Source organism: Cupressus sempervirens, chromosome 4 (genome assembly GCF_028749045.1).
Source record: "Cupressus sempervirens isolate cs-2001-9-10 chromosome 4, ASM2874904v1, whole genome shotgun sequence".
In the NCBI taxonomy this organism is placed as follows: Eukaryota; Viridiplantae; Streptophyta; class Pinopsida; order Cupressales; family Cupressaceae; genus Cupressus; species Cupressus sempervirens.
This window is the reverse complement of record NC_143121.1, coordinates 665,760,741-665,772,342: the sequence shown is the minus strand read 5'-3', so window position 1 is coordinate 665,772,342 and position 11,602 is coordinate 665,760,741.

Genomic DNA, 11,602 nt, shown 5'->3' with positions numbered 1-11,602 from the left:
TCCAAGAATTTACCATATTTTTAGTGACCGCTAGGTCAAAACCATTGAGTTTAGCAATAAAATTTTCTATACCTCCCTTCTCCAATTTCTCCCAAACTTTTGCCCTTGGTTTCCATTTTTTTGCTTCAACCACAAGTTCCTTCCTACTTTTCTCCCCCACCATTTTAGAGCTCTCCACACCAACAATTCTCATAAATGCCGACCTTTGAGAACCCTTCTCAAGCCTTTAAACACCCTAGTTTATGCTACTCTAATAAGCGCCAATATATTTTTTGATACCCTAGAAAAGATAGCGGAGGATGAAGAAATTGACCCACAAAATGTGTCAATATGATATAGATAACCTCACCTGACTATGTTTTCCATAAATGCCATAATTGCAAAAAATCACACCCAAAATACCATTTATGATCATTATTACAATAAGATTTCCACTGTACCTCCCTAGATTTTTTCTAGCTCAATAAGACTCTTCGCTTCTTCTAAAATATTCCCACCTAAATTCCAAATCATCAGCTTGTCTTGCTTCATTGCTTTGTTGGCAAACTAGTTTGCCATGGGGTTAGCCTCCCTATAAGCATGGGTGATGTGGGATATCAGTTTCTAGTTATTTATGAGCTTTGATTGAAAAAATAATAGATTTTGATTTCTAACATGTCTACAGATCAGAAGGAATGAAATGGAAAGAAAAGTTATGTTGATTGGTATATATATATATTCTACATAATGTCGTAGAGTATTTTAGCATAGCACATTCTAGAAGTCATATAATTCTCTCTTCTTCATATCACATCCTCTTTTTTCTTAATAAAATAAGATGGGTGGGGGAACCTCTTATATAGAAACTTCCAAAGTCAATAAATGCATCATCTTCAATGGTCCTTTCACCTACTAGATTATCATGAAATGCAACCCTCATTAGGAATGACCTTAAGAAATTAATAGCTCAAAAAATAACTAATCTAAATAAATAAAATTTAAAAATTTATTCCATTTGCTAATAATAATCAACAAGAGTTATATTGCAGCTCAAGTCACTGTCTAATGTTTAAAAAAATAGGAGAAAGTTTTTGCTAGTTAGTATAAAATGATTTTTAATCCCACTCTTAATTGTTTTTTCACACTGATGGGACTCCATACCCTATTCCAAAGCTCCCATTATGGCATAGGAAGGCAAGGAATGGTAGAATTTGTGGAGTTTACAATTGCACCTTCTAGTTGTATTTTCTTGAAAGCTTTTATCGGCATATCTTCCAATCATGGCATCCCGTGGACATTTTCTTGAAGGTCCTACCCATAAAGCAAAGACTATTGTTTTTGCATAAATTTTAATTTACAAATTTTTGCAGTCAAGAACTTGGCAGTACTATTCTTGATGAAGAATTTCATAAGGTGATTACATCAGATAAAAAATCTTACAAGTAAGTGGGTTAATTTGACATGGAATTCATTATTGGTTGCATATTTTATGTGATGTGAGTTCTTATAGTGTATAGATTTGGGGGATTTTGTTTTGCGATGTTGTTGTTAGCTTTCTTGTAGCCAATATTGTAATAGGTGAATTTTTCCAACTATTTTTATGTAACGTTAATAATGTTGGGTTTTCTTTCCTGATTCTTTCTCAATTAAGACTTTGAATCAAGTTTTATTACTAAAACATATATATTTGCCAGCCCATTTTTTCTTTTAAAAAACAAAAGCATTTATGATAGTCAACTCAGTCTTCATAACAATCAATTTCTATAACTATGCCAAGCAACAATTTTTTCATTTTTATAGATTCTAATTACCCTCTCAATTGTTGTTTGGGTGGTTATTCTTGTTATCCAAATGAAATATTATACTTTGGCTACATTTTTTTTTATTGTTTTAAGATCACAGTCTTGAAATTAAGGTTTTAAGATTTCTATAATTAGAAACTTTGTTATTAGACAAGTGAAGGCAATATAGAACCAAAAAAAATTTTTGTTCCCTTATGTGTCGGCCACTGTCCAAAAGTTTCAAAAATTCAAGAGGTTGAAGTTTTATTCACAAGTTTTTTTGAGTTTATTCCAAGTGTCTTTGGTTTCCTTCACATTTAAAACCTTTGTTGAAGTGTTATCCCATTATTTTAATTTCAAACATTTAGAAATAATAATTAATAAGCTTGAGTCATCCTTGATACAGTAAACCATTATGCCTTTAAATCATTGCTAGTTTACCTTCTTGAGCCTTTGTAATTTTTAAGAGATGAGAGGTAAAATTATTAATAAGAATATTCAATATTTCATTAGTTATTTTATTTTACAACAAAACATTCTAGATGTTTGGAGATATCAAAAGATTGTATTGTTCACTTTATTCCATAACTTACAAGTTTTTCATTGTCTTTCCTATACCTTAATATTTAGTACTTTCAATATGGATGACTGTGAACTCAATCATATTTCAAGATGATGATTTACTTTCAAGAGCTATTTCCTTGTAGTCTTGCCTTGGTGGTGTTATGATTAAGATAGGCTTACTTGTCAAGGAAACTTAACAAACACAAAAAAGGAGTATTCAAGTTTAGAAAATCGAGAAAAGTTAACAATATTTATATTATTACCATATCTCATCAATAATAAATTATCCTACATACTTGGAAGAACTAGGACTTTTAAGCATACAATTATACAATGAACTTCCATAAATTGTGTGGATTTGTAATTTTGTAGTTTACCTTGGCATGTATTATTATGATGTTAGATGTTCTTGCATAGAAAAACCTATGAACAACATGGAAGAAAGATACCAAAAAATAAAAAAGTATCCACAGTCCTTAAAGGAAAAAAAATAGCTCACCAATGACAAATAGCATGAATAACTTGGACACTCCTAAACTAAGTATAAATGGCACTGTCTACGATGCAACTTATATGCACCTCTTTTGAGTGTATTTTATTTTGATATTAAAGACTTCAAACTATTTAACACTAGTCTGGGTGCATATAAGTTGCACCGTAACCACTACCAGTATAGACCTACATTGTTATTTCTACTATCCAACTTGGTATTAATTAGTAATTACTATACAACAAACATGATACGACCTGCCAAATAAGCCATAATGTGAGCCTCAAAGATTTCACTTACAACACTAATAATAAATTCATTACATTTCATTAAATATAGATTGCAAAACATTACAAGATCAACATGAGAGATTATGATGATAAGAAAGCATGCATGAACCTATGCTACTGACGCATTGATTGTGAATTAGTGCTAGTATGGCGATATGTGGCTACTAGATTGATAGATTAAACTTTTTAACAAATTGAATGCTCTCAACAAGTTACAATTTGAGGTCATCAGAGGCTTCAATGTTGTGAATGTGCTCAAATAAATAAAATGTTATTGCTAGAAATTTGGGAAATCATAATGTTTACTTAGCTATTATCAAACTCACTTTTTAGTGTTCTCTTTATTGAAAGATTTAAATTTATGTTAATATGTTTTTCTAAATGGTCTAGTAAATTGATGATTAAGTGCACATAGGAATTTAAATGTTAGGAAAAGGGGAATTGGCTTTATTTTAATGAATTATCAAAAATTCTTTTGATTGTTGATTTATTAAACATAACTTGCACTTACAATCATCATTTAGCATAGACTCTAAGAACTATACATAGCTTGCACTTTTCATGCATCAGTCAATAAAGATCTTGATTTTCTATACATGAATATTATATGTGCCAGCAAAGTAGTAGTCAATGAGTCCATCACTGATTGAACAACTTGTTTGAGATACTAAACCACATAGGAAAGGAAGAAATAAGAAATGAGGAAATGAAAAGAAGAATTACGTGATGCATCAAAGAAAATTGTGTGGAAATTTTGGATCAACATACCTCAAATATGTGGCTACTTTTGAAGTTGACTACCAAGCTAAATTTGACTCATTCACCTATATGAAATCATGCAGAACATGCATCTTAGGGAAAATATGAATAAATTATTTCATACAACCATCAAATTGGGAAACACAAATAAAAAACCTCATGGGTTAGATCATATAGAGTTAATTTAATGTGTTACAATAGGGTATAAGCAAAATAGACAAACAATTTGCAAGCTTACATAAATGGGCAATGAACTTCTATAACAATGAAGAGTATGATTATCAAGTAGCTAGTAATCTTCTGATAGAAGAGTATAATTTAGTAGATATTGTAGTTCTCATCACATTACTCATTATGATTTATTTGGTGATAAATTTTAAGTACCCCATCTAAAATAGATCTAGGAAGAAAAAGATGAATCTGCCTCCTAGTATTATGGGTTGGCCAATGCTGAGTCGAACCATACAATACTCAAGGCCTCAAGTAGCTACCTCATCGGGGAGGTTCATGGAAGAGAATTACTCTAGGTCTTATGCAATTGAAGGATAGAGGAATATATCAATGAATTTATTTTCTTATTGTGTGCTAAAATATGCTTCTAATACATTAACAATAAACATAGCAAGAAATTGGGATGAGCCTCACAAAAATAGGGATAAAGCATTGAGATGGTATTTAATACTCCACCATTATCTTGAATGTATAGCTGAAGTAGCATTATACCAAATTGTGTAGGATAAGAAAAGAAGAAATATATTTCTCCTTAATTTGTCACTTAGTTGTAGCCTTCAAAAGAAGGCTCTAAAATGCTGACACTATTGACTCATTTGCAACAACTTGATGGAAAATAGATAGTAAATTCCAATTGTAGAGATTTAAGAAGTTCCAAATTTATTTCATCTTCTACATAATGCTAATTTGTTGTCTATAAATTTTATTATTATATTAATAGAGAATTGTATGGATAAGTATGTGAAGCAGCAGCTAGGAGTAAGAAAGACAGAAAAGATAGATTACCATTAACTAATTATTAACTAATATGTTGTCATTTTTTGGATCTGTTGGCTCAAAAATTGAGGCACGAGAAATGAGGCACCCAAAAAAATTGGATGACAACCTAGTTGAGCACTCAAAAAACCCACCAAGAATCTATGATCAAAATATTTTTTTGAGCTTAGAAATTAGGGTTTTGAAGAAAACCCTAGCTAGTGGCCATTAATGGTCAAAATTGTAGAAAGTGGTATTTTACAGGCAGAAAGATGCCTGATTTGTGGTCACACACAGTTGGTATGAGGTCATCATTGGTTGAAGGGAGAAAAAATGACCACAAAGAGCATCTAAAGTGTGCATGAGGGATCAAATCAGTAGCCAAAATGTGATTAGCTGCGAGCTCGACTTGCCCGTATTTTTTCTTGTGATTAGTTGTGAGAAAATGTTTGCTTATAGTTAAGGAAACACTCAGAATAAAGGTTAGTGGTAGAAGTACAGCCAACAAAAAAATGTGATTTGCAGATGGCCGCAATTTTCAAGTTGTAAGCAGAATTCATGTTTTTCTTTTAGGCCTATAAGCCCGAGCCAAGATCACAAGAAAAATGAAACCCCTAGATGAGTCAAAGATTGTTTGAGTTGCAATAAATTTTTGATATTTTTCTCTCAAAACCCTAGCCAAAAATATTGCAAAATCTCCAAGATTCGAACGGATGAAACTCTTCACAAAAAAATGGAAACCCTAGCTGGGTTTACATGAAAATCTTAGAAATATTTTTTTAAAAAACTAACAAATAATTTCAAAAGAAATTATAATTTTTTTGAAAAAAAATGAATTATTGGCTCTAATATCATATTACGAAGTAATTAGTACATGCTTGTCATTAATAGAGGTCGAAAATCATTATATACAAAAGAATAAAATAATGTTTCCTTAGGAAATGATTATAAAGAATAGAAGTATTCTATTCTAACAAAGACAGCTAAAAAAGAAAAAGCTAACTTAAAGCTAACTAGATATTTACAATAGATTTACATTAACTAATAATAGATGATTATCTATTATCATAATCTAAGAAAGATGGCAAAGTACTATAGAAGAAAAAGAGAAAATGAAATATAAACATAAAAGAGAGCAATAATAACATTACAACATATTATCATGAGATAGAGACCAATGGGGCATCATATTTTACCATGGGATTGAGAATGGTGTGTTTTTAATGCATTCTAGTGCCATTGCACCTAGGTGGATATAGTTGCTCCTGACTCTTGAACTGCTACATTCATTTCTAGACTGAAGCTAGATCATCCAAGTGCATTCACAAACCTAAATAGAGATATCATTGAGAGACTTAGAAGTGGGAGTGGAACCAAGACTTAGAACGTAATGCTATGAAGACTAGACTCACCAAAGATGTGGATAGAAACCCAAGTTGAAGAGGGGTTCTAATGTCATCTATCATTACATGATGCTAATATACATAAAAATGATGAAGGATAGATAAGATAAGTGACTACTTCACAAATGTCTTCTGAAAACATTAGACTCTACCCCCATATTGCATAAGACAAAAAAAATCATACTTCTTTGTTGCTCATTTGCCAAAAAAAAATTGCAAATTTATTAATAAGAAAATCCAAAAACCACAGGAAAAAACCTAAACCATAATCAAAAAATACAAGAATTGCCATTTTTATTGAGAAATAACTACAGACCATATGATTGTCAATGAAGAAACTAATCATAAATAGTAACATGAAACATAAGTCTCTACCTTACAAGCTATGGGCTAACAAAGATATTAACTTCTGAATCTCCAAGAATTGTGTCCCAAATCAAAGGCAAGAGAAATCTCATTGCAATTCTCATTTGCTTCCTTTAGCCTAAAATCTATGTCTGTTCTTGTTTATAAGCTTGTCTTTTCTGTGTTTGGCTTTAGTGTGATAATATTCTTTGAAGTCATAGATAGGAGAATGGAATGGGTCCTATTACCGCCTCAAATATTGTCTCTGTAAAGAACTATCTACCTAATTTTGTATTTGGATCCATAGTTGTTTCTCCTCCATCAAAAGGGCTTCACATAAAATATCAAAACTTATGATTTGATGTAGCCAAAGAAGAAAAAACTATGTGTATACATGTACTTCAACAAACATTTTCTTTTAACAAAAATGTGGCATAATAAAAGGTATACACTCTAAAAGTAAGACCAGTGTTTAAAAAAGGTTAACAGGTGCTCACAACTGTTCTAATAAATGATGATAGATCTTATAGCCCATGTTTCCAAATCTAAAAACAATCCATTTTACAAACCCTATAATCATCTTTGTCTCAAAAACTACAAATTTTATCGCCTCAACCAACCTCAACTTGGATATTGTCAAGAGAACAAAATTGATATTCATGTCTTCATATTTTAGAATCTTTGTGCATGCACTATAATCAACTAATCTTGAAGCTTTGAGAATCATTTGTATACCCATCAATAGATTTTAGATGGAAGATATAAATGTTTATCTTGTTTGTGTCAAAAAGCTTGCTTCCCTTCTTATTTTCTCTTACATGTAATGTTTATCAAGCTCTCTAGAAAACTCTTCCTTTACACCCTAGACATGGAATCAAATAGAGAGCTCTTTACACATTGATTCAAGCAAGAGGTGCCATCTATTCTCCTTCTTTCTAAGATAACAATGAACATTGCAATAGAAAACTCACTAAATGAATATTGCAATGAAATTTTTGTGAGTATGGAGTACTTTGGAAGTTTGAAGAATGTAGATATTTAGGGCAAGGCTACAACTGCATACCTTATTCCTTATTTTGACTAGGAGTTTATGCATTTTAGGAGTAATTTTTAGGAAAAAAATTGTGAAAATAAAAGAGGAAAATGGGTTTAGAAATAAATTTGGAAACATTATGTCTCTGCAAAGAAGTATGAAATATGCAAAGTTTCCCAAATACAAAACCCTACACTAAGAAACTAGTGAATTTGAGCAAATTCAAATCATCATTGGAGGCCTACTTCAATTATGGAAGTCATTATTACAATTCTCATCCACTTCATCTAGCCTAAAATCTATGAGTATGTTCTTGTTTATAAACCTACCTTTTTTTGTTTGGCTTTAGTGTGATGATATTCTTTTAAGTCATATATAGGAGAATGGGATGGCTCATGTTTCCCCCTCAAATATTGTCTCTATAAAGAACTATCTACTTGATTTTGTATCTATGCCCATTATTGTTTTCCCTCCATCAAAATGGTTGCACACCAAATATCAAAACTTTAGGTTTGATGTAGCCAAAGTAGTAAAAATGTTCCATATGCATGTACTTTAACAAGTATTTTCTTTTACCAAAAATTTAGTATAAAAGATGGTATACACTCTAAAAGCAAGACCAGTATTTAAAAATGGTTAACAAGTGCTCATACCTGTTATAATATATGATGACAGATCTTATAGCCCATGTTTCCAAATCTGAAAAGAAGCTATTATTACAAACCTTATAATCATTTTCATTTCATAAACTAAAAAATTAATCACCTCTAGCAACCTCAACTTGGATATTGTTAGGTGATCAAAATGGATATGCATATATCTTTGTATTTTAGAATCCTTGTGCATGTATATATATTTGCATTTTAGAATCTTTGTGCATGCATTATAATCAACTAAACTTGAAGCATTGAGAACCATTTCTATTATTGTCAATAGATTTTAGATGGAAGATCTAAATATTTATCTCATTTGTGTCAAATGGATTGCTTATTCCTTATTTTCTCTTTCATGTAATCTTGGGTGAGTGCACCAAGATGGTGTACCAAAAGGGGCTATAAGTGGACGCCTTTTTTCGAAAATCAAGTAAACTTGAACTTGGACAAGACATTTGAGGGTCATCCACTAAAAATGACAAGATGTGTAAAATATATAAATTGTAGTATTCTGAATCTACTTTCTAAACTACTAGAGTTTTAACAAAATGGATAAGATTAGGTGGGTCAAACCCTACACACATGAAAAATAGTTCCTAACTTTTAGAAAACATAACATAGTTATTTTTGGTGTGCAGCACAAAATACATAGTTATATTTAGTATTTTGCATATCCCTTTGGTAGGATGATAGTTAAGAGTCATATCTAGAAATTGTGTATTTGTTTGTAATTTTATGATGAGTAATTTTTTTGTTATGAATTATTGAATAGACTACATCCTGAAATTCTGGTACCTATTCATGTGTTGAGCATAACTTGCATCAAAATAATTGAAAATAGAAAAAAAAAAAAAAATGCGTATATAATCAAGTGTCGAATAATAATATGTAATATATTTTGAATTTTGTTAAGTATATCAAAATTTATTAATAAAATGGTAGACATATGTCTATGAGGAATGTCAAGGCATTGATAAAAGTAATTAAAATTTACAATGTTAATGTTGTCCAAATGAAGAAAAAATTATATGCTTAGTAAGATAAGAAGACGTGTAAGATTATGGTGGTGATTTTAGATATTCCCACTTCACCATTATCCTACATGATGAAGACAAAGATGATAATTCATCTTAAAAGATGAAAAAATGTCTAAAAGAAAAAACATGGAGGGAAAATAGTCTCCCAAGTCTTTGGGTCATTTTCCTAGGCTATAACCAAGCCATAACCTAATCGGGTTTTTGGGATTCAAATGAGCTAATTGGGTCATGAAAATAAAAAATACATTTAGAACCTGATTGGATTCTGTAAAACCAAATTGGGTTCTACAAAACTTGATCAGGTTCTACAAAACTCGATCAGGTTTTGTATTACTACTTCACAAGGTTAGATTGAGAGAAAGAGAGGTTATATATTATACTAAACAAGTGTCTATCATTTCCCCCAATCCTCTTCTCCATCCCATCCTCTCTCTCTCTCTCTCCCTCTCTCTTATTTTTTCTCTTATCTTATCCATGTCTCTCTTTCTTCTATCCCCTTCTCTCTCTCACTCTTTATATCATATCCACTAATCTCTCTCTCTTTCCTATCCCCCTCCCTCTTTCTCCTATCCCCTTATCTCTCTCACTCTTTCTATCCTTTCCCCGCAATCTCTCTCTCTCTCTCTCTCTCTCTCTCTCTCTCTCTCTCTCTCTCTCTCTCTCTCTCTCTCTCTCTCTCACACACACACACACACACACACACACACACATCCCCTCTAACTCTTTCTCATGTCCCCTTCTCTCTCACTCATTTTGTCCATCTCTCTCTCACTCTTTCTATCATATCCCCTAATATCTCTCTCTCTCTCTCTCTCTCTCTCTCTCTCTCTCTCTCTCTCTCTCTCTCTCTCTCTCTCTCTCTCTCTCTCTCTCTCTCTCTCTCTCTTTCTCCTATCCCCTTCTCTCTCTCACTCTTTCTATCATATCCTCTAATTCTTCTCTCCATCCCATCCTCTCTTTCATTCTCACTTTCTTCTATCCCATCCCTCTCTTTCTCCTATCCGCTTCTCTCTCTCTCATTCTCTCCATTTCTCTCTCACTCTTTCTATCATATCCCCTAATATCTCTCCCTCTCATTCTCTCCATCTCTCTCTCTCACTCTTTCTATCATATCCCCTAATCTCTCTCTCATATCCCCTCTCTCTCTTTCTCCTTTCCCCTTCTCTCTAACTCTTTCTATCATATCCCCTAATCTCACATAATCTCTCTCTCTCTCTCCCCCCCCCCTCCCTCCCTCCCTCCTATCCCCCTCTCTCTTTCTCCTATCCCCTTCTCTCACTCTTTCTATCATATCCTCTAATTCTTCTCTCCATCCCATCCTCTCTATCTCTCTCATTCTCACTTTGTCCTATCCCATCTCTCTCTCTCTCTCTCTCTCTCTCTCTCTCTCTCTCTCTCTCTCTCTCTCTCTCTCTCTCTCTCTCTCTCTCTTTCTCCTATCCCCTTCTCTCTCACTCTTTCTATCATATCCTCTAATTCTTCCTCCCATCCCATCTTCTCTATCTCTCCCATTCTCACTTTGTCCTATCCCATCCCTCTCTTTCTCCTATCCCTTCTCTCTCTATCTCTCATTCTCTCCATATCTCTCTCCATCCCCTCTCTCTCTCTCACTATTTCTATCATATCCCCTAATATCTCTCTCTCATATCCACTCTCTCTCTCTTTCTCAAATCCCCTTCTCTCTCACACATTATCTCCACCTCTCTCACTCTTTCTATCATATCCCCTAATTTTCCATAATCTCTCTCTCCTAATCTTCCGTAATCTCTCTCTCCTACCTACTCTCTCTTTCTCCTATCCCCCTCTCTCTTTCTCCTATCCCCTTCTCTCTCTCACTCTTTCTATCATATCCTCTAATTCTTCTCTCCATCCTATCCTCTCTTGATCTCTCTCTCATTCTCTCTTTGTCATATACTCTCCCTCTCTTTCTCGTATCCCCTTCTCTCTCTCATTCTCTCCATCTCTCTCTCACTCTTTCTATCATATCCCCTAATCTCCCATAATCTCTCTCTCCTACCTACTCTCTCTTTCTCCTATCCCCTTCTCTCTCTCACTCTTTCTATCATATCCTCTAATTCTTCTCTCCATCCTATCCTCTCTTGATCTCTCTCTCATTCTCTCTTTGTCATATACTCTCCCTCTCTTTCTCATATCCCCTTCTCTCTCTCATTCTCTCCACCTCTCTCTCACTCTTTCTATTATATCCCCTAATCTCCCATAATCTCTCTCTCTCTTATTCCTCTCTCTTTCCTATCCCCCTCTCTCTTTCTCCTATCCCATA